General features: G+C 35.8%; 1 protein-coding gene and 1 pseudogene across 5 annotated transcripts in view; one reads left to right on the forward strand and one right to left on the reverse strand.

Annotated features, from left to right (window-relative positions):
- Window positions 1–24,470, reverse strand: part of ROBO1 (roundabout guidance receptor 1) — a 1,118,917-nt gene that overhangs the window by 667,165 nt on the left and 427,282 nt on the right. The gene's annotated exons all lie outside the window — the stretch shown is intronic.
- The window catches only part of LOC118528424 (B-cell CLL/lymphoma 7 protein family member C pseudogene), a 34,702-nt pseudogene continuing 19,447 nt past the window's right edge, over window positions 9,216–24,470 (forward strand).

Below are 24,470 nucleotides of genomic sequence, written 5' to 3' on the forward strand. Positions count from 1 at the left end.
CTGAGAAAATTTATTTCACATGTTGCTAGGTTACTAACCAGTTAGCAAAAACTAGATAAATAAGAAAGAAAAAAAAATGCTTTTGCAGTACATTATTTGCAATATGCATTTTTGAGTCATATAGCGGCTATTTAAAATTACTTCAGAAAACTAGAAACTTGAAGACAAGAAATAAAGATACATGAAAGAAGATGTAAGGCTATAGAGCTGTGTTAAATTTGGCAGCTTAAATTCACAGGCATTATTTGTAAAGATCTTAATTCCTTTTGCTTCTACCTAAAATTAGAACAAGATATAGCCCAAACCTCAGGTTTTAGAAAGCTAAACTTCCTGATCCTACCAGGTCTCATACTCTCATACTCTCCCATAAAAACTTAAAGTTGAGGCCATATTACCTATGCTTGGATTTTGTGTGTGTCTGTCTGTGTGTGTGTGTGTGTGTGTGTGTGTGTGTGTGTGTTTCTCCTCAGACTTACATTTTCTATTTTATTTTGAATTTGGATGATGGGCTTCCAGTGAGAAAAAAAACTGATACAGGCTTCTGAAGATTCTGCTCATTTATTCTAAAAAAAAAAATACCAATAAAAGTGCAGCATGAGTCACTAACTGTGACACAGAAGAGTGCAGCCATACGCTCTTCTATGTCACACACTCTTCTAGGTGCTATAATAGAGCAGAAAACACAGAAAAAAATCCCTGACCTCACAGAGCTTACACTTTAGTGGAGGCAACAGTCATACACGAGATAAACAAGAAAATGTATTATAAATTCGATAGTGATGAATGTTAAGGAGAAAAGTAAAATTCAACCAGGCAGAAGAATAGGAAATAACAGAGTTGGCAAATACAATTTTAGAGAGGATGGCTAAGGATGTCCTCCCTGAGAAGGTGTCTCTGAATAAAGATGAGAACAGAGAGGTAATAAGGGACAGATCATAGAGGACCTTATGGGTCACCATAAGGATTTTATTGTTTGGGAGTGAAGGAAGGCTATGGTGGTTTTGAACAGAATAATGACATGAAGTGACAACATTTGAAAACGATATGCCAGGCTATATTGAAAAATATATTAAAAGTAAGGATGGAAGCAGGAGACCAGTTTGGTAGTGGATGGGATAAACCAGGTAAGAGATTATGGTGACCCTAATCAGAATAGCAGCACCATTGAAGGTGAGAATGATCCAAATCTGGATACGTTTTGAAGGTTGAGCAGACAGAATCTGCTGACAGATAGGATATGTAGCATGAGAGAAAGGGAGGGAAGGGAGAGAAGAGGAAGAGGGTAATCAAGGCTGGCTCTCACTTTTTGCCTCGGTGACAGAGAGAATGGCATTTCAAGTTCTGAGAGAGGTTAAAAGAAACTCAATTTGGAATATATTAGACCTTAAATATCTATCAGCCTCCAAGTGAGGACATCAAATGGATAGTTAAGACACAGAAGTCTGGAGGTCTGAGGAGAGGTTCAGGCTGGAGATACACTTTTGGCAAATACAGCGATTGTATTTACAATCCTGAGTCTGGATTAGATTTTCAAAAGAGTGATGACAGAGTAAGAAGAGAACCATGGAATGAGCCTGAAGGACTCAAAATTTTAAAGGCTGGGGGGCAAGAGGAGTTAACAAAGACAGGAAAAGTTGTGAAAGAAGGTGGAGGAAAACCAGAAGGCAAGTGAAGAAAGTGTTTAAAAGGAACAGTCATCAACTATTTCAAGTAAGATGATGACTGAGAAAAGCTTTACATTAAATCTAAGATGAGATCTGATTCAGCAATAGTGAGATTATTGGTGTTCCTGATGGGACCAAATATGTTAGAGTGGTAGGGTGAAAAGTCTGGTTGGAATACGGGTTCCAGAAAGAATGAAAATACAGAATCTGGAAACAATTGTACACCACTCTTTCAAGGAGTTTGGCTGAAAATGACGGTGGCTAGAGAGAGATGTGGGAACAAAACAAGGTTTTCTTGTTTGTTTAAGATAGGGGAAAAACAGTGTGTGGGAAGCCTGTTTTCATATTAAGATGTTTGAGAAGAAAATTTTGATGATGCAGGCGACAGAGTGGGGAGAATTGTCAGAGTATTCCCGGAGAGGAAATGGGATCTGGTGAGAAAGTCAGCTTTCATGAGGAACATGGAAAATCCATCCTTGGTAATGGGAGAGACGTATTTGTCAAAGTATATCCATCCATTCATTACTCATTATTTCACATGCTTTTTGTAACTGTGCTAACTGGGATTTTTAAAAAAAGAAAGAAAGAAGAATCACACAGAATAGCCACCCTTAAGTATTATATAATCTTTTGGGTGTGATCCTCTTTATTTAATTTCAGATTAAGATACATACATATACGCAGACATACATAATACGAGGGAAAGAAAAATCGTTCAATAAGATCAAAGTTGCCATTTATATCCCCCAAAGTGAGACAATGTGCAGGCCCTAAGGACAAGATTTTACCTCCTTGATCAAACTGTATAAAAAATACACCCTGGTCTTTCCACTTATTTGTGTCTGTGGTCAATGGTGGACTGGACATGTGTTTCTTGTCCTCATTTAACTAGGTTTGAGTGGGATTTCTGCCATTTCCAAGGAACACCGTTCTAATGTCTTATTCAGTTAACTTCTAATGAAGTGACACATGTAAATGAATTACAAATCCCATAATAAGTAGTCAGCTTCTGACGCGATGAGTTTTGCAATAGGATTCTCATTCACATATATGAATATATATGTATATGTATGTATTTTTTTCTACCCTGCTAGTAATGTGTCTTATTGTTTTATTTAGAGTCATTATACATGTAGTCATAGGCTCCTTCCTAATTTAAGGGTATCTTTTTGACTGATTTTCTTTGTTTGTAAAATTCTAAGCCAGGGAACCACAAATGTGAAGCACATATATATTTTAAATTTTTCTAGCAGCCACATTTTAAAGAGCAAAAAAAAAAAAAAAAGTAAATTTAATTTTAAATGATATACAAATACACAAAATATTATCATTTCAACATAAAATCAATATAAAGTTGTTAACAGAGTATTTTAGGTCTCTGAAAACCAACATGCATTTTACGTGCACTGCACTTCTGAAATGGATCAACAGACTCATGGAGTGTGTGGTACCACATGGCACAGCACGGGTTGGAACTAATACATGGTTTCCTTCTCCTCTGCCCAACAATATTGACCAATGTATCCTCTTAATGGAAAAAAAAGGAAAGAGTTGTGCTGAAAACAGCTTTGGGATACATCTGAAAATCTTAATTAGTCAACTGAAAATACTGGCTTAGCAGAATATCTGGGCTTAAGAGGAGGGTTGACATTTATTAAGTCAGTTCATCTCTTAAGCTTCTTGTGATACTGCTAAGAAATACTTGGATATAATTAATGAATTAAAAGTTAAAGGGCTTAAGGGCAAAAGAAATATTCCCCTAATGTTTATTTTTATTTAGAAATAAAGGAAAACTGTGCCTAAGAGTGGGTATGGAAATAGATGGAGAAATGGAGCTGCTTCTTCATGTGAAAATATTAAAAACAACTCAATGCCTTAAAATGCTAAAGTTCTAATATTAAGATCTGAGGTTTCCTTTTTCTGTTATTGTAATTATGGCAGACATGAAATTCAGAGTACAGTCAAAAGAAAACCAAATGCCTACCATAAATTTTTGTCTGTAAGTAGCTAAATAAAGGGTTAATAAGAATTCTCACTGATTGAATACTTAGGTTTGCTAAGTGCCCTCCAGACAGTAGTTTTAATCCTTCCAGCAACTCCATCAGGTAGCTATTATTATTCTTTGTGTATATGACAAACTGAGTCTCAGAGATGTTAAATGACTTGTTCAAAGTCAAGAGCTGATAATATATGTAACTGAGGTAGACCCTTAATATATTTTCTAACTCAATTTCATGGAGAGACACATGTAATGTTCTTAGGAATATATTAATATATACTGAATATAACTTACATTTATTTAAAATTTTTATTACTTTTCGTCTAGTTACCATCTCTCACCATACATAGTGACAGCTTTTTTTTGTGATGAGACCTTTTAAGATCTCCTCTTTTAGCAACTTTCAAATATACAATAATTATTAACTATAGTCACCATGCTGTACATTACACCCTTATGACTTGTTTAGTTTACAAATAAGTAAATTTATTTTATAGTAAATATACTTACATTATATAGTAAATATATTTATATTATATATATTGTATTATAATATATGTTATATATAATATAAATATATATTATAAATGAGTAAATATATTTTATAAAAAAGTGAATTTATTTTATAAATAAGTAATTCTTTATAAATAAGTAAATATTTATTTTACAAATTAAATAAATATTTACTTGTAAATATTTATTTATAAATTTGTGCCTTTGACGCCCTTCACTTAATAGTAAAAGTACTTTTCTTATCTCAGATTCATTTAAAGTTTCTTTACATCCTCTGTGAGGTAAGACAGAAACAATGGCTTAAGCTTCTAATATTAGGCTTAACCAAAGTAGAACCTCCTGTTTAATATATTATTTTTATATACATTGTATTAAATTATATTATGTTATTATATTATATAAATAAAACTACATTTAATATTGATGCTTCCACACTTGCTTCTATTTAATTTTTAAAATAACAGAGCAAGATTGTTTTTATCATTCCTACTTTACAGATGAGGACACAGGCTTACAAAGACTCCTGCTTATAGTAGCAAACTGAGATTTTACCATTTTTTTCTTGGTTACATATCTGTATTCTTTTCATGACCCCAGTACCCTAAGTTGAGGAAAGTTTTAAATTTAAGACATAAAAGGAAATATATGTAATGGGGCGGGGGGAAGGAGAGGTAATGTACTGTTTCATTTTCTAAAAAAAAAAAAAGGGTGGTATTTTTAATCTTGTTCGAGATCCTAATAGCATGCTTCCAAAAATATAAAAGTAGATATGTGGTACAGTTTTCTTAAAATTTTAGGTGTTTTAAATATTACAATACCCTGGACTATAAAGTATAAACAATGCATCCTTAAAAATTAAAAAAAAAATAACTTTAAATATTTACTGTGTCATAACAATAACAGGGGTTCACACAAATTCTTTCATTGAATGAATTAATTATCAAATACTTTTGAAGACTATTATGTGTCAGACAGTTTTCTAGGTATTGGAGACATGACGGATATCACAAAATAAAGTACTGCCCCTCACAGGACTTGTGTTCTATAGACAATATGCAATAGGATTTTGAAGGCTGTCAGCTTCGTGCAAAATTGTGCATATGATTATCCTTATAAAATTTAAGCTCCATTATTTAAGTTGCTTATATCTGCTACCACATAGATATTTGGGATTTCGAAGCTGAGAACTGAAATTCTCTATGTAAAAACTATTACAAGAATTAAGGTAGAAAAAGATGTCTATTAAGCTACACTTAAGGATTGCTCTCCATTCAAATATGTGACTACGTGTTAAATTCTAGCCTCCAAAACAGGAATGTTTAGAAGCTTTCACTTTGCCACTTGCAAATGCAAAATAAGTAATGCCCATTTTCATCCTTCTGTTACAGGTCAATTTGTAATGTTAACTGCAGTGAGAACAGAATAGATACAACCTTTCTTTTATTTTATTTTTTCCTTTTTTCTCCTTTTCAGTTCAGAAGTGACTAAAAATTGTTAAATATTGCTAATATATTTTGCTAGAGGGGTATTTATTTTGGATTTTATCCACAGTTTTTCTTATGAGTTTAGATTCTCTTCTAAATAGGAAATGATCGGTAGTAAAAATAGCTAATAAATACTGAACACTTACTCTGTACCAGACAGTGTTCCAAGTATCTTATACATACTATCTTTTATGCTCCAACTGAATTTCTATTTTTGTGTGTGATAGCACCAGTCTTTTACTTAGAGATTATTTTGTTTATATGTGCAACTGGACACCATAATTTGTATACACTTCTGTCATGCAGTGGGTACTCAAGACGCATGGGTTCCTTTTCTCTTCACTCCTTTATTCAAAGTTGCAGACTGCAATTCAGCAAGAACTACAAGAGAATGAGGTCTGAGGTTTCCTCCTTTGAAAGCAAAACACTGTTATTAGAGCCTAGAATGGTATGAACCCCATGGTAAGCAAGTTTGGAGACAAGGAAAATTCTATTTCAGCTAAAACTGTAATTTTGTTTCCTCAAGTAGTACTGCTTCCTGTTTGTTATGCGGATCAAAGCAGAGAAAGAAGGGCTGGGTATTTGGGGATGCTCTCCTTAATAGGCAAGGGTCATGTGAATAAGTAAATGCAAACCCACAGGTGGGCATAGTCTGGTATATCGTTAGTCATTCTGATTAGCTTAGGTTGGTGGTTTCAAACTTCAGGAGACATCAGAATCATCTGATTTTTGAATCCAACCTCCAGAGTTTCAGATTCAGTATGATGGGTTTGGGGTCCAAGTATTTGCATTATTAAAAAGTTCCAAGATGCTACTAATGTTGCTGGTCCAGGAACAACAATCTGAGAACCATGGATTTAGATAATGTGCATAAATTTGGATTAATTGCTGTTGGGGCTGTGGTTTACTTGAACAAAATATGCTATCAATCTAACTTAACCCAGGTACTCTGGCGGTTCTACATAGGTCACATGAATACAAAGTATTTAATGAGGGGCTGGGGAAAAGCAAATAACATGGACACTGTCCTCTCCATGAAAAATCCCTCAGATTAAAGAAGGCCAGAAATCTCTTTTTGAGAATTAGATGGGGAATAAACATAAACCCAAATTGTAAACTAACAAGTACGAAGTGGCACATTAAAATTCCATGAATATGCTGAGCTCTATGGAAGCATACGTGAGAGACAATGAACCCACTCTGGGAGATCCAGGAATATGTCAAGAATGACAGGATGCTGGAAATGAATCTTGGGAATTGTCGGATAAGAAGGTATCACATAGACTAGAAAAAAGGCCGTATACCAAAACACCGTTGCTGACAAATGCCCACATTTGCTGGCAAAGAAAATTAGGTCCGAGATTATAAATGGGATCATCAAAAAAGCCATTCCCATCACTAGAAAATACAGCTCAAAATGTATTCCCTATTCACTGACAGCGGGATAGTAATAATGACCATTTAGCCCTATATTGGTCCATTTGCCTGTCAGATTTTCCCCAGCGCTGTGTGTCTTTTTAATCACATCTCTGCAGATGGGCGTTGACATATAGGTACTCAAGCAATCTCTCACGAATAAAGAAATGGGAGAAAGGATATTAAAAATATACTATTTAAGATAATTCTTGATTTATAACAATTCCCAAAGCAAAAACAAAACAAGCAAAAGTACTTATGTATGCTTTTCAATTGGCATCAATTTCTTTTTATTTTAAATGTATCCAAACGGCGGTAAATGAGATGAGGAGGAAAAAATTTGGTTACTCTGCTTTAGGGTGTCCTTCAATTATAATTTTAGACGTCTGTGTCTGTCAGATTTCTAATGTCCTACCTATATGTCTGCATGCTTTAAATTCTAGTGATTTTAAAGTTGGTCTAGCTTGTCATTTTTTGAGGTGGTATTTCCGTACTAATTTCCAATTAAAATGATGAATTAAACATATCATTAGTTTATTAAGCATTCATTTCCACAGAAAGCTATCTATGCATGCATCTGTCCATGCATGTATTTACTAATTATATCATCAATTCTAAAGTCAAAGCACAAATGAGACTGTTAAATACCATTTGTAAAGAGTGGCACCTTATGATATATAAGGTTAAGATTATCCTACTGTCAATCAATATAGAACTGACCATCATTTGTGTGAGTTTATAAACTGCCATATATTTTGATATAGAAATAGAAATCCCTTCTTAATAACTGTTTTTAGGATAAACTTGTAGGAAATTCAAGCTCTTCTTCCATTAAGAAAGCCCAGATGTAACTGCAACAGCCAGCCAGGGTTACAGGGAGAGGTAGTTCAAGTTCCAAATTATGCATTTTTCTTAACCGAGTAGTACAGATGTGCGCCCCCACAGTAGTGTTAATCTGTTTATTGCTTTGGTAAATCCTCAAGCATTTGCCCAACCACCATAATTCTTCTGAGAATGCAAGTTCCTACAAAAACTGCACAAGTGTGAAAAGTCCAGCACTAGAAAATAAATTATTATTTTTTAACTATGAAATTGGAACAGATGCTACCTAAATAATCAAACCAATAAAAAAAAACCCACAAAGGGTATCTAAATGGAAAAAACTGACTACAACCAGCCTTGTCCTCTACTTAGGCTGGCCTCACACTGGCGATCAAGCTTTAGGTAAAAGAACAATTTTGACATTTCCCCACTCTGGTAATGCCTGTCCTGCAACTTCACAGAAATTAATGTGGAGACTTTTTGAAATGGGAACGATTCAACAGTTCAGTTCACTGAATAGTTATTTAGCAGCCACTCTCTGCTGGGCACTGAAAAGTCAACAACAAATCAGAGAGAACATTCCTAGTCTAATAGAGATAGATAGAAAACTCTTATAGATTGGAATGACCACCCCCTACCACCACCACCCAAATCCTCAATATATAAAGAAAATGTCTGCAGAAAGTGATTAACACTCTAAGATCTAAAAATCCTAGAATGTGTGAGTGGGCAAGGGTGGGGGGGGAAGAATAGCTCTTTTATTTTATTTTATTTTTAAAAAGATTTTACTTATTTATTTGAGAGAGTGTACGTGCGTGCACAAGCAAGGAGAGGGGCAGAGGGAGAGGGGGGAAGCAGGCTCCCCGCTGAGCAGGGAGCCCGATGCGGGGCTTGATCTCAGGACCTGGTATCATGACCTGAGCTGAAGGCAGACGCCTAACCGACTGAGCCACCCAGGCATTCCTCAAGAATAGCTATTTTAGACGCTGGAGGGCAAAGGAGCCTCCCTCAGTGGTGACACTAAATTCGAAACCTGAATGATGAGAGTTCCAGGGGAGGAATTCCCCTGCTGGGGAACAAATGCAGAAGCCCCAAGGTAAGTTCTGCCTGTTGGAAAGAGAGGTGGCCACAGAGCCAGGGTGTAGTGAATACAAGAGAGAACAGAGAACAGTCCCAGGTAAAACCAGAATGGAAGTCAGGATCATGTTGTATGCAGCGCCTTGTAGCCCAAGTTAAAATCTGTAAATTTCCATTTTTGTTCAATGGGAAATTCCAGAGGGTCTGAAGCAATGAGTTAGGTATTCTGATTTTGAAAAGATGACGCTTGGCTTCCATGTAGAAAATGGCTCTCAGGAAGACAAGAGTAAGGAGGGAGTGGGGAGATCAGGCAGGAAAGTAGGGAGATCAGGCAGGAAAATATCAGGGACTTTAGAGTTGATGGTGGTGTGGGTACGTGTGGTAGCAGTGGACAGAGTAAAAAGTGGACAGAGAACTGTTGACACCACTGTTCCTGATTACTCCTCAGATCACTTTTGTGAATCAAATGAGAACGTCTGTGTAGATTCCAGAAATTCTACACACTTAAAAATTATTACTTTGATTTGTTCAAAGGTAATTTGTAATTGAATGTACAAAGCTGGGCATTACAATATTTTAATGTTTCCCTCAGCCTACGGGCCCCCTATATTTGAATTCTTAGAATGCTGCTTGAATAGCCAGGTTCGGTAAATCCAATAGAATGCCTCAAATAATCTCAGGCAGCATCCCCACACATTATTTTATTTCATCTTCCACCCTTCAAAAAAAGATGAGCGTCACATAGTACTTTGGAAAAATTACAATGAACCACATTAATGAATCATGATAATATATAAAACCATTTCTAATAAGGTAAAACAATACCCTCTCACTTTCAAAACAGTATTTTCTTGTCTAAAAAATTATTATTACTATTGCCATAATGAAAGGGAATGTGAAGGCATCTCACATGTTTGAAAGTTTGAGAAAAAATAATTTAAGAAATAACTGTGAGAGGAACCCAAAGAGGAAACTCATTCTGAAGTGTCAGGTACGTTGAGTGCTCCCCCTATAGAGGACTGCGGGTCATTTTTCTTCATGGAGAACAAAGATTATTTATTTGAAGTTCTTTAAAACTAAAAGTAAATTTTATTTATCCTTTTTGGATTATTGCATGATTTTGTGATACAAGGAAATCATACGAGATTATGCCTCCTAAGGACAAATCCAACAAAATGATTCCAATATGTGAGTAGTATGGTTTAAGGGTGAAGAGTGTTGAGTTTGGGGTCGAGCTTCTTTGCTTCAAGTCCCAGCTCTGCCATTTACTATCTGTGTGATTATTAGCAAGTCATTTACCTCTCTGAGCCTCCTATTCTTCCTCAGTAAAGAGAGTCATTATGTTGCTCAAACAAGTTCATTTATGTACAATACTTAATACATGATTAGCATTAAGAAGCTAGAAACAGGGGAGTCTGGGTGGCTCAGTTGGCTGAGCATCCGACTCTTGATTTCTGCTCAGGTCATGATCTCAGGGTCATGGGATCCAGACCCGCAGGGGCTCCATGCTCAGCTCAGAGTCGCCTGCAGATTCTTTCTCTCTTCCGCTGGCCCTCCCCACCCATATAAATAAATAAATAATCTTTAAAAAAAAAGAAGCTAGAAACATTATTTACATTACATATAAAGGATAGACAAAGAAATGCAGCAAGTAGGAATTTTTAAGAAAGACAATCTTGTCACCATGAAAAGTATTTGAGGGCTACTTTGCAGCCCTTCCTTCAGAAATACTTACATTTGCTTTCTTTGAAAAATTGTCACTTATTTCATTCTAAGAGAAATACTATAAATAGGCTCAAATAAAATAGAAGTGACCAACATGGTCATTGTTAAATGTAAAATATATATAAATATAAAATATATAAACATGAAAATTAATTTCAGCAATCAAATATTTTCTCAGAAAAATATACACTTGAATATAAATTTCTTTCTGTTAAAAAAATACCTTTAATATGGCATACCTATTGGAGAAAACATACCAAGCATTCATTACGAAATAGCTGATGTACTCGCACTGTCTGATTTCATTTTAAACTCAGAGAGATCTCCTGAGTTCCTCAGCTTTGTCATCATCCTCAAATCATACAAACATGTAACCATTGCCATTAATCAATATTTTATAACTAAAGATGGATTTCTCAAAATAAATTTTAAAAACATGGCTGGAGAACAGGAAAATACGTAATGTCCTCTATCCTGTGGAAATAAATCACCATTTGCTACTTTTTTTGTGTGGAAAGCAATAAATTTCACAGTGAAAAGGTAAAGAAGAAAGCAGAGTCCCCACGATCCTTTCTCTAGTCCTCACCAATCCTTAGCTAAGGGCTCATTCTTTGGGAATGATTCATATGACAGCCAAAAACCAACAGACAAAATCTGCTTCTTTTCAATTCCTGCCAGGAACACACCAATGAAAATAACACAACCCAGCATGAAACTGAGTATCATGGATCTGCTCATATTTTCATTTGCATTGGTAGGCTAGAATGATGTAAATTTTCCATATAATAAATCCATCTAAATAAATGTAGACCTAATGAGAAAGCCAAGGTTTATTGTTCTGTTAGATCATTTGCACAATTAAGAGCATTTACAGAACACAGTTAATCCAAATTGTGCAAAACATATAAAATATGGTATGTTGGTTAAATGTGTTGTCTTATTTTGCATCAAAAACTGGTGGATTAATTAGCACAATCTCCCTTTTATAAAGTGAAAGCTACATTATAAATGATTTGAGATCAAAGGAGTTAGACCTGGCACAAGGCTTTACTTCAAGTGCAAACGTCTCATGAAAGTAGCATCACCTGTATGAATATGCATAGGCTCCTTCTGTGATATGCCCCAATTTATATCATCATCTTTTGAAAAATGATACTTTAAAAGGGCATTTGGCAGCTCTAGTAAGATAATTCATAGGAAAACAATCTTATTTTGCCTACTTGTCAATCTTAAATGCAGGAACAATTTAAGTTTAAAGTGAAAGACATTTTAAATCTGTTTACCATGATTTGCTCAAAGATACTGGCAGGGTTTTTGAGTCAGAGTAAAACCGAGGAGTTACATTGAGCCAGAATTTTAAAGTAAAACATTTGAAAATCATAATAACATTATATGTACATAAATTCAGTGTCTAAATAAGAGTTTTATAACCCATGATCTTAAAAATATGCAGGGTTAGTAGTAGTAGTAGTATTTTTTTTTTTTTTTTTTTAGGGATAGAAAGGGCCATTAAAGAAACCCAGTACAACTTTACTTCTTTCATGAGAATCTCCTCTTTAACAGGTTGTTTACAGGTTCTAGGAAAAACTCATTCTATCAAGGATTGACAATTCCATAGTTATACTATTCCAACATTACAAATCCTTTGCATTTTGTCTAAAGCTGTTTCCTTTTGGTTCCAGTTCTCTCTTCAGGGTAATAAAAAAATCTGTCTATATGCTCTCTTTCATGTGGAAATCTTGAAAAATTTTTAGCATCATCCCCTCTACACTAAAGCTTTACTTTTCTAGGTCAAACATCCTCAGGTCCCTTAACCCTTTCTCAAGTTATTAAGTAACAGAAAACTCACTCTCCTGTTTGTGCTCAGGTTCTCAATATTCCTCTCATTATGAGTGGTGGAACAAGCCAAAAGTGGAATTGTGGTTTATCATCTCCCTTAACCAGTAGAAGTTAGAAGACCAAATTTAAAATAAATACAATTGATAGAGCTTTGAAAATTGTAAAGCATTATAGAAGTGTGGAGTACATGTGGTATTATTTTTCAGTATTTTCTTTAAGATTAATTCAGTCCTTTTTATTATGTCTGGCTGAGTATCTACTTTTTACTCATGAGCTATTGTCACATGAAATATAATAGTACTAATTATTATTTAGTATCTAGTAAGTCCCAAGCACTATATTGGCGCTTGATCTCTAACACTTTAATTGATACAACTTTGTGGAAGTAGTAGAATTAACTCTATTTTATATATCAGAGAATTCCCATCCTGTACTCATGCAAGATTATATATGCATATTCTTATTAAATTTCCCTTGGTAGTTTCAGATTACTGTTATCTGGACCAGTGGATTTTATTTATTTATTTTTAAACGTTTTTTAATTTAAATTCCAGTTAGTTGACATGCAGTGTAATATTAGTTTCAGGTGTACAATACAGTGGTTCAACACTTCCCTACATCACCCAATGCTCATCACAGGTGCCCTCCTTAATCCCCATCCCTCCACCCCCCTACCCTCTGGTAACCATCAGTTTGTTCTCTATAGTTAAGAGTCTGTTTCTTGATTTGCCTCTCTCTCTCTCTCTCTTTTTTTCCTCTTTGCTCATTTGTTTTGGACCAGTGGATTTTAAATGTTTTTTATTGCAACTCCTTATTTGTTAAAAATAATTGAGCACACTTTCAATAAATGTGCATATTTTTGTTTATAAATTAAATTTATAGGTACTAACATATTAACATGTGCATTAGTAAAATTAGCAATTTAAAAGGATGATCTAAATTTAAATGGAAATTTAAAATTTTCTCAGGAGATATCCTGTTTGTCTACAGATTAAAACATCCCTACCTTTGTTCTACACCAGGGGTTGGCAAACTAAGGTCCAAGGGCCGAATCTGGCCCACAGCTTATTATCGTACAGTCCATGAATTCATAATAGTTTTTGAATTGTCAAGTGGTTGAGATAACTCAAAAGAAGAATACTATTTTGTAATACATGAACACTATATGAAATTCGAATTTTATTCTTTTACTTTTTTTTAATAGAACCAGCTCTTGCTATTGTAAAGATTATTTATTTATTTGTTTGTTTGTTTGTCAGACAGAGCACAAGCAGTGGGAGTGGCAGGCAGAGGGAGAAGCAGGGAGCCCGATGCAGGACTCCATCCCAGGACCCTGGCATCATGACCTGAGTTGAAGATGGACACTTAACCGACTGAGCCACCCAGGCGTCCCTTGAATTTTATTTTTTATAAAGTTTTATTAGAACACAGCCCTACTCATTTTTGTGTGAGTGCCTTGTCTATGGCTGCTTTCAAGCTGCAACTACAGAAATGAAGGTTTGTGACAAAGACTGTATGGTCCACAAGCTTAAAACATTTACTATCTGGCATTTAAAAGAAAAAACTTGTGACCCCTGCTGTAGACCAGAGAAATCAGTATCGGAAGTATGGCGACAGTCATTGGAAATACAACCTTGTGTAGTCAGGGAACTGGCCTCAGAGTTCGAGCCTTAGGTTATACTCCTACTTCTTGCTCTTACTAGCTACATGCCCCTTGGAAATGATCTTCAGTTTCTAGTCCTTTGATTCTGCATTTGTAAAATAATGACATTGCATTGAATGAGCCCTTTATGCTCCAAAGTTCTTCAGGTTTATAACTCCTGCAATGTGCCATGAATATACAAATACGTCTGAAGTGCAAGCATCACAATAAGAACCAGACTTGTATGGTTCAAAGAATCTTTCTAGACTTGATGGAATAACTAACTATAGTAATAATAAAAATAAATCAGCACTGATAAAACAGTTGGCATCATTTAGTGTAGGGCTAAGAAGTGCATTTTCAAATTGTTATGCTTGAAAGAACAGAACTGCAATTTAGGAAAACGAACACTTCAGCATAAATAAATTATGACCTCCAAGACCATAAAAATGTAAATCCAAATTTAATGAGGAATTAAATACCCTAGGATTTACCATTAAGTCAACAATTTGATCTTGATATTATAAAGTTTATTTCACCTTTTAGAGAGTCCTACAAGTTTCCCTCCCAAAAGCTCTCTAGTTTACTATCTGCTTCACCTATTCAGTTTTGTTTTTACTCTGAAAAATAATTAAGACTAAAATAGTTGTATAAGCATGTCAGTTTGAAACATATTTTTAAAAGCAAGCCATTTAAAAAGAGATCTGTATTTTTCTTTTAATAAATAGGAATAAATTCCTTGTCGTCTTTGTAAGTAGGTTGCTAATTTCAACTTTTTGAATTATTTCTCTTGATTATTTTATTAACAGTGGCAATGAATATTATAGGCCTTCTAGTAGAAAACACGTAACAGTGATTAAGAAATTTTTTCACCCGGAGCAGTTACAGCTTGTAAAAGTATTACAGGAAAAGTATGCCAAATAACAGAGGTAGATTTTCCAGATGCCTAGGAAATCCCCCCTCTGTGTGAAAAGCATTTGGAATCTAAATAAATTCCTTGAGGACAATAGGCTACCAGTTTTTCTCCTGCCTTAGAGTCATTGTCTGACTAAAGTTTGTTGGTGATAATGAAGGAGCGCGACATTCTCAGACATTGAGATTGTGACTATTTGTGTAGTGACCTAATTTCAGAAGAAAAAAAATTAGCATGCAGGTTCTAACAAGTACTGACATATTTAAGAACACACGGAGGCAGATATTACTGCCAGGCGTGTCCCAGAAAATCTAAGATGTGCAATTGCAACATCTTTAGGAAGTATAAAAAAAATGAATCTTAAAAATAAGCATACCGATGCACAAATGAGTTTATATCACCAGCAAATATTCTAGGGCTTGCTGTTGAACAATTCATTGCTTGCTATCAAAAACCAAAATACTGAGACTGAGAGAGTTGACACAAGTTCCAACTTCTAGAGTGAAAGCTAGTCTACTAGAATACTAACACACAACTCAAGGGTGCATCTTTACTTTTTTACCACTGCTGTGTCCCTCAAGATATGCCTCTAAAAGCATGACTGGCTCGCTGCAGGCATGCTGTGTTACAGGATTTCTTTTCCTTTAGTGCCCATGGTTCTTGGTTCTTGGTCACACCGCTTCGAAGAATGAAGAGGTTGACCAGATGAAGAGTGGTGGGCAGCAAAGCAAAGTTTATTGAGAGTAAGGCAAAGTTTATTCAGCAATGGTACAAAGCTCCCAAACAGAGAAGAGACCCGAGAGGGTTGCTGATTTGGTGTTTAAATCCAGAGGGTTTTATGGGCTCTTTGGTGTGGTCTGTTTTGATCTGATTAACCCTCCACACGCCTGTCACCCAACCAGGATTTTGTCCACGTGCTCATCTACCTATCAGATAGTCGTTCACGTGGGAAAGGGTGGAGGGTTCCACCCAAGGTGGTGTTTCCAAGCCTCGGGGATCAAGAGGGCGGAGGCCACCACTGCCCTAAGGCATGCTGGCCAGCCACAGGCCCCTAGATCAAGCCCCATTTAAATATCCCACTGGCTGTTGGGCTGGCTCGTGGGCCTGGGTTAGGACGCCCAAGGCCATTCCCTTCCTTTCTATCACATACAAGTTGTATGTCCTCCCAGTAGGAAGACTTACACCTGGGCCATTGAGCAAAGCCTAGAATAACAGGATGGGCTCTTTTTACTTAGAATGGGGGCCCCTTGTCCCTGCCTGCCTTTCTTCCAACTATCCTTCATTATCAGTAAAAAATTACTGAATAAACACGGGGTGCAGTAGGGACTGCTGCAACATTAGACTCAACTAGCCTCAAAAATTGACATGTCAGTGTTTTGAAAAAGACCACATTTGCCAGATTGCCTTAAGTGATCTTTCCTGGTAACAAAGGTCCTGTTTGAATTAAGTAATTAATTCCTAAATAATTTTTGAGTATCAATTATTTGAGAAGTGTTCTTCCAGGCCCTGCAGATAAGGCAGTGAACCAGATATACTCTTTGACCTCATGGATCTTATATTCTAGTGGGGGAAGTCAGGAGATAAATAAAGAATAAAATATCACCCTAATATAAATTGTCCACATAGGTTAACAACAATGTGTCAATCAGGTTAATCAGTTGTAACCAATGTACCTTCTGGTGTGGGGATATTAACAGCGGGACAGGCTGTGTATATGGGGGAGGGGGGGTAACATAGAAACTCTCTATTTTCCATTCAATTTTGCTGTGAAGGTAAAACTTTTAAAAATAAAATCTATTAAAAACATATTGTTACGTTAGACAGTGATAAGTACACTCGAGAAAAAAAGAACGGAATAAGGAGAATAGGATGTATTGGGGTGATATTTAAAAGCTATATTATGATTGCAAAAATTAGCCTGAGAGTTTTTATATAGTTTCCTTTTATTTTTTTTTAAGGGCTTATTTATTTATTTGAGAGAGAGAGAGCTGGGGTGGGAGGAGCAGAGGGAGAGAGAGAATACTTAAGCAGACTCCCTACTGAGCACGGAGCCCAACACAGGGCTCCATCCCAGGACCCTGAGATTATGACCTGATCCCAAATCAAGAGTCAGCTGCTTAAGCAACTGAGCCACCCAGGCTCCTCTCCTTTCTTTTTGATTATTTTTGTTTTCTTGCCATTTTTCCCTGCCCTATGAAATGTCTTTGATTGGAAGCACACACATTAGCCAAGTTCATAGCATAAATCCTTATTAATTATCAAGCTTTAAATGACTGCCTCTCACACAGTCCTCAAATCCACAAGGTCCCATATGATCTGCATCCCACTCATCCCCCACTCCAGCCTCACATTATCCCCTCTCCTTCCAACATCCTGCCAACTCCATCCACCCACACCATCCTCAGGGCTGCTTTACCAACACACCAAACACCTGCACATCTCAGACGTTTGCCCTTGTGGTTTCCCATACCTGGCATGTTTTGGTCTTGTTTAAACACAGAATCTGGAAATAGCTGCCTGGGTTTAATCTTGCTAATAGCCTACAACCTTGGACAAATAGCAGTCCTCTCTGTGCCTCAGTTTCCTCATCTGTAAAATGGAGTTATTACCTAGCTCACAAGCTGACTGTGAGAATTAGATGTGTTCATGCATGCAAAGCATTATATAGTGCCTGGTACATGATAAAATAAGTGTTTCCAGACTGGCACACAACTCTCCTTCTTTTGTCTTCTTTTTTACACAGAGAGGCCAAATGTGACCTTCTCATTTAATATTCCAGCCTCCCCACCACTACCTATCCCCATTTATATCTTTTATAGTGTTTCATAAGACCTGCTCTCATCTAACATATTATCTGTTTTTTCTTTAGTGTAACTGTTCTCTACAACGAAAATATTAGATCCATGATGGTAGGACTTCTGCCTGGGTGACTGTTATGTCCCAGTGTCCTGGCCAATAGTTGGTGCTCAATAAGTCTATGTTTAATAATGGAACAAATGTATACATGAATGAGCACACTCAGCAGAGAGGACCTGAAGATGTTTACACATACCCAAAAATATACTGGAAAACACTAGTAGGTTAAAAGGTTTGTGGCATCCAAATAATCCCTTCAACTTTGAAACAAATCTTTAATTCACTTATTTTCTGCTACATAAGGAAAAAAAAAAAGCAAATTTTTTTCTCCTCTATCTTACTAAAGTTTATGGGCCTGCTTTTATAACTTAAAAGTTAAAAAAAAGTTAAGGAATCCATTTTAGAAGTATCAGAATCAAAAGATATTTAAGATCTTTAGTACCAATTCACTAAGTATAGTATTTTTATAATCATCTTCTATATTTATGTCATACCACAGAAAAAGACGTTTACTGAAGAAACTCATACCAGGAAATGCTGGAATCATATTGATATAGAAATGATCTAGAAATGGCTTTTTTATAACGATACTCTGCCAAAATGTATGTAGAATATTTATTTAACCAAGTTAAATATAAGTCAAATAATATGATTTTTATAGCCACATGATATGCTAAAATATTTGCTGCAACTTTTAAATTGTAAAACAGTAAAGGGATGTTATTATAGAGAAAAGAAAATAAATCTTTATAATTATTTCAATAAATTACATATTTAAAAGATTTTAATACAATCAAGAACACTAAAAGTTTCTTTCTACCTTAGTAAAAATGATCTTTTATTAGTTAATAGTTTGAATAAATAGCTTATAAAATATAAGGAAAGAGTAGGCTATGATGTCCAAAAAATTATAATAAAAAATTCATTGAGTTCTTTGTGTAAAAAGGTCAAAATCAATTAGAATTATTAATTGGATTATTTTTAGTACTTTACAATTTAAAATTCATTGAATTTCTAACAATCAACAAAACAAAAAGACAACTGACCAAATGGGATAAGATATTTGCAAATGATATATCTGATAAGGGGTTACTATCCAAAATATATAAAGAACTTGTACAAATCAACACCAGAAAAACAAATAATCCAATTAAAATATAGGCAGAAGACATAAACACACATTTCTCCAAAGAAGACATACATATGGCCAATAGCCATACAGATGAAAAGATGCTCAATATCACTAATCATCAGGGGAAAAAAAAAAAACAACAACAACAATGAACTATCACCTCACACCTGTCATAATGGCTAAAATCAAAACTCCAAAAAACCAACAAGTGTTGGCAAGGATATAGAGAAAAAGGAACTCTCATGCACTGTTGGTAGGGATGCAAACTGGTGCAACCACTGTGGAAAACAGTATGGAGGTTCCTCAAAAAATTAAAAATAAAATTACCATATAATCCAGTAATTCCACTATTTACCCAAAGAATGGGAAAACACTAATTGGAAAGGATATGTGCACCCCTATGTTTATTGTAGCATTATTTATGATAGCCAAAATATGGAAGCAACCCAAGTGTCCATCAATAGATGAATGGATAAAGATGATGTGGTATATATACATAATGGAATATTACTCAGCCATAAAAAGAATGAAAGCTTGAAATTGAAATAAGTCAGTCAGACAAAGACAAATACGATATGATTTAATATATATGTAAAATTTAAGATACAAAACAAAGAAGAAAAGAGAAAAAAAAATGGACAAACTGGTGGTTACCAGAAGGGAAGAGAGTGGGGGAATGGGTGAAATAGGCAAAGGGGTTTAAGAGTACACTTATTTTGATGGGCACTGAGTAATGCATGGAATTACTGAATCACTATATTGTACACCCGAAACTAATATAACACTGTACATTAACCATACTGGAATTTTTTTAAAAGTTTATAAAAAATAAAACGAAATTCACTGAATTTCTAATTTTACCCAATTAAAAATGCTAGTAATTCTTGATGTTATTTATTATCTGTTGATTTTGAATTTTGACTAAGTAATTTTAAACCAACATAGCAGTAAATTTACTTATGAAATTCAGGCATAAATTATATAGATGACTACCTTTAAAGATTGCATTTAATATTCTTTTGCCTCTGTCAAACAGAACCAGTCATGTTTTCAAAATAGATTTATTTTACTCTCATGAATTATTCTCAGAAAATTGCCAACTTCATTCCTGAAACTGCCCATTTGCTTTCTGTTATATCACTTTATCACACATAATATGATCACTTTGCACAAAATATTTGCCTATTCTTAATTTTTCTTGCCAGAAAGTATGTTACCTAATAAGAAGTTACCAAGGTATGCTTTAGTCTTAGTTTAATGTAATTCAATAAACATGCTGAGGACCTTTGGTGAGTGAAATATTAAGGCAAATGTTATGTGAATACAAAATTACTAAGTCTGTCTTTTCCAAGAGAACTTACTCTCCTACTCTATTAGTTATATATCAGCTTCATACAGAATGCTGTTACCCAGAAGAGTTTAGATCAGTTTTCCCCTTGAAAATGATGATGATAACACCCCTGTTGAGCTATAAATTACAAAATCCATGTAAAGTTCTTGGCTCTTGGTGAGATTCAATAAATAATGGTCATTTTTGGGGCACCTGGGTGGCTCAGTTGTTAAGCGTCTGCCTTCGGCTCAGGTCATGATCCCCGGGTCCTGGGATCGAGCCCCTCATTGGGCTTCCTGCTCTGCGGAGGCCTGCTTCTCCCTTTCCCACTCCCTCTGCTTGTGTTCCCTCTCTCACTGTGTCCCTCTCTCAAATAAATAAAATCTTAAAAAAAATTAATAAAAATAAATAAATAAATAAATAAATAACGGTCATTTTTAATGACCTGGAGGAACTAAAAATTTACTAGTCAAGATTAAACATTACAGAAGATTTACAAAATAGTGAGAGAAAATTTAAATATTATATCTTAAGTTGGTTATTTAAGAGGCAGTAAATAATTTTAATAACATTGCCATTTTTTAACATAATTTGAACAGTTACTCTTTGAGGATTATCTCAGGATAAGCATAACAAAAAAAATCAGTATAATTTCTATAAGCATATGTTATGTTTGCCCACAAATGGTGTTATGTTGTTTGTTCAACTTATTTACAATGTGTATTACTAATATTATTGAATATTTCCTGAATTTTGGCAAAAATTACGTTCAGTAAAAAAAAAAAACCAAACTGAACAACAGCAACAAAAGATACTAAAGTCACAAGTAATCTCCATGTTGCTAAATTCACTGTTTAATTTTGTCCCTGGATCCTTCCCACCCCTTTATATGTCTCTTCACTTGGATACTAGGACATTTGTTTCTCCTGGTTTTCTCCCTACATTGCTGTCTGCTCTTTTTCAGTCTCATTTCATTTGCTAGTACCTTCTCAACTTCTAAACATACCTTGAACTTCTTCCTTTTACCATTTCTATACCCATTGCCTTAATGATTTCCTCTGGTTTCATGAATTTAAATGCCAAGTAAATGTTCTCAAATATATATATATCTTTTTTTAGAGAGCAAGAGAGCATGCATGTGCTGGGGGTGTGGGGTGTGGTGGGAGACAGGGGCAGAGTCAGAGGGAGAGAGAGAATCTCAAGCAGACTCCCCGCCCAGCACGGAAGCCGGTCGCGGGGCTCGATCTCACCACCTGAGCCGAAATCAAGAGTCGGATACTTAACTGACTGAGCCACCCAGGCACTCAAATTTATATTTCTATTCAGATTTCTCACCTGAACTCCACACTGTGGTATGCAACTAACAATCTGACATTTCCATTTGCATAGCTAATAATCATCTCAATTTCACGATATTCAAAAACATCCTTGATTTTACATTCCTGCAACCTTTCACTTTTAGGTAACAGGCAACTCCATTCTTCTTTCCATTCAGGCCCCAAACTCTGAAACCTTGCCTCATCTCTCTCACCATACATACAATCCACCAATTCAACAACAAATATTATTGATTATATCTCCAAAAGGTGCCTAGATTCTTCACATGTCTTGCTCTTTCCACTGCTGCCCCCAAGATCGGAGCCACTCTCTCAGAGCTGGTTTAGTACAATAGCTTCTGGATAGTCCTCTCTGCTTCCATCCTTGTTCCTCTTTCCTTTCTTCTCAACACAGCAGAAACAGTGGTCATCTTTAAATGCAAGTCAGCTCATCATACTCTTCTGCTCCAAGTGTGTTTCACCGTAAGTAAAAACCAAAATGCTGGTAGTAGACCATAAGGCCCTATTTTAGTTTTAGTTTAATGTAATTCAATAAACATGCTGAGGACCTTTGGTGAGTGAAATATTAAGGCAAATGTTATGTGACATCTCTGTTACATCTCTGACTTCATGTGCCTTTTCTTCGCCTTACTCATTCTTCTCCAGCCACTCGGGCCTCCTTGCTTTTCCACAAAAACGTCAGCAATTCACCTGTGTGCCATGGTCTTCCCATTCGCTGGTGAACACGTGGCTCACTCTCTCTGCACCTGCATGCATGTGCTCAGTTGTCTTGTTTCTTAGTCAACAAATATGGAATCACAACCAAATCCTACCCTGCCTGTGGACACCCCCATTTCTCTTTTCTGCTTTATTTTTCTCTTTGGCACTTATCAACATCTGACATACTCTATGTTACTTTTTTACTTTTGTATTGTCCATATTCTCCCACTCAAATGTTGAGCTTTTTGAAGGGAACGTGGGTGGCTCAGTCAGTTAAGTGTCTGCCTTTGGCTCAAGTCTGATCCCAGGTTCCTGGGATCGAGTCCGGCCTCGGGCTCCCTGCTCAGCAGGGAGTCTGCTTTTCCCTCTCCCTCTGCTGCTCTCTCTCTGTCAAATAAGTAAATAAAATCTTAAAAAAATAATAAAATGTTAAGCTTTTTGAGGGCCAAGATTTTTGTCTGTTTATTGCTGTACCCTTGATCGATGCCCATGCTCAATCTCTAGAAGGCACTCAGAAATATGAGTTATATAAGTGAATAAAGTTTACAACTTGTATAGTTATTTAAGGAACATATCTTGATCCCTGTTTTGTGTCTTTCCACTGTAGTTTCTCTAGGTCTAGAATATATCTTGTTCTTGGCTGACTTTAAATTCTCTCCAATGCCTTTGATCTTATAATTTAATGAGATGCCCATCTAACTCCAAATCTATATATTTTAGTTTCTTGATTCCCTGCATCTTGGACCCACCCACTTGGCAGGTAGGACAGCCTGTCTGCTCTGCTGGTCTTACATGAAGTCACTTGCTGTCCCACCACCCGATGTCTATCACTTGAGTTTCTTGACACCAATTTTTTACATGAGTCTGGCTGGACTTTTCGCCATCACCTTAATGGACTTGTCTATCTTGCATATGGATGCACCCCAAAAGATAGTACCTGCCTCACCCCCAAAGGCATGTCTGATTCCATTTCTCTGCTCTTTCCAGCCTGTTTCATACTGTTGCAATCTTCCCCAGCTATGTTGCAAGATCCAAGCTTGCAAAGTGCCTGGTTCCTGTTTTTGTGATCTTTCTTTCACCTTCTCAGATACAAGCCAGTTCAAGCGAACTTGGATCTTGGCCTAAATAAGGGAAGACAGGACTTCTGGAGCTCAAAAATTCATGTTACCAGGAAAAGGCAAATGTGAGACATCTGGGTTCAGGGTGGATGTGACTGTGGGTTGTAGTTCTGAGTCTGACAGACTCCCTTGAGTGTGCACCTCATGGTGGTTTGTCTTGCCTCTCTTCACCTTAAGAGAGAGGGAATCTCTCCTCTTAGGATGTTAAGAAGAAAATTTCAGTCAGGTATGTACTTTTGCACCACCTTTCACTATGTACTTCCTATTTCTTAGAAGCTAGGAATGCAAAATTGTTTTTCTTTTCTTTTTTTAAAAGGCCAGGTCTTGTGGGAAAAATATAGATATAAATGCTTTTCATGAAATCTGCAAAGTGTTATAATTGAAGTGTGAACAGGAAGTATATTGGAGTTTGGCAGGAAAAGGAAAAAAAAAAAAAAACAAACCTAAGAAGGCTAGCAAAATTCTAGTATTTCTGGGTGACTTCTGGAGTTCAGCATGGCTGATACAGAGTGAATACAGGGAAGTCATTAGACATAATATGAAAGAGTTAGGCAGATTTGATTAGATAGTTCCTAAGACAGAGAAGCCGAAATGGCTCTAAAGTATTTTAGAGGATGCACTGATTCCTTAGTAATTATATAAATGCAAGTAAAATCACAATGTGATATCATAATGTACCCATTCAATTAATAAAATTTGGAGATAGGTAAACCCAAGTATTGGTGAGTGCATGGAAAATCAGTAACTCTCATGAATTCCTAACACATAGAACCATCTGGAAATAAATCTGGGTGCACTGAATGAATTAGGTATGCATGCAGCATGTCATTGGAATGAAATCTCTGGTACAAGTGTTTTTGCTCCATAGGCTCAGGAAATGACTGCTTTGAAGAGGCCAACCATT

The sequence above is a fragment of the Halichoerus grypus genome, chromosome 1, assembly GCF_964656455.1.
Source record: "Halichoerus grypus chromosome 1, mHalGry1.hap1.1, whole genome shotgun sequence".
NCBI classification, from domain to species: domain Eukaryota; kingdom Metazoa; phylum Chordata; class Mammalia; order Carnivora; family Phocidae; genus Halichoerus; species Halichoerus grypus.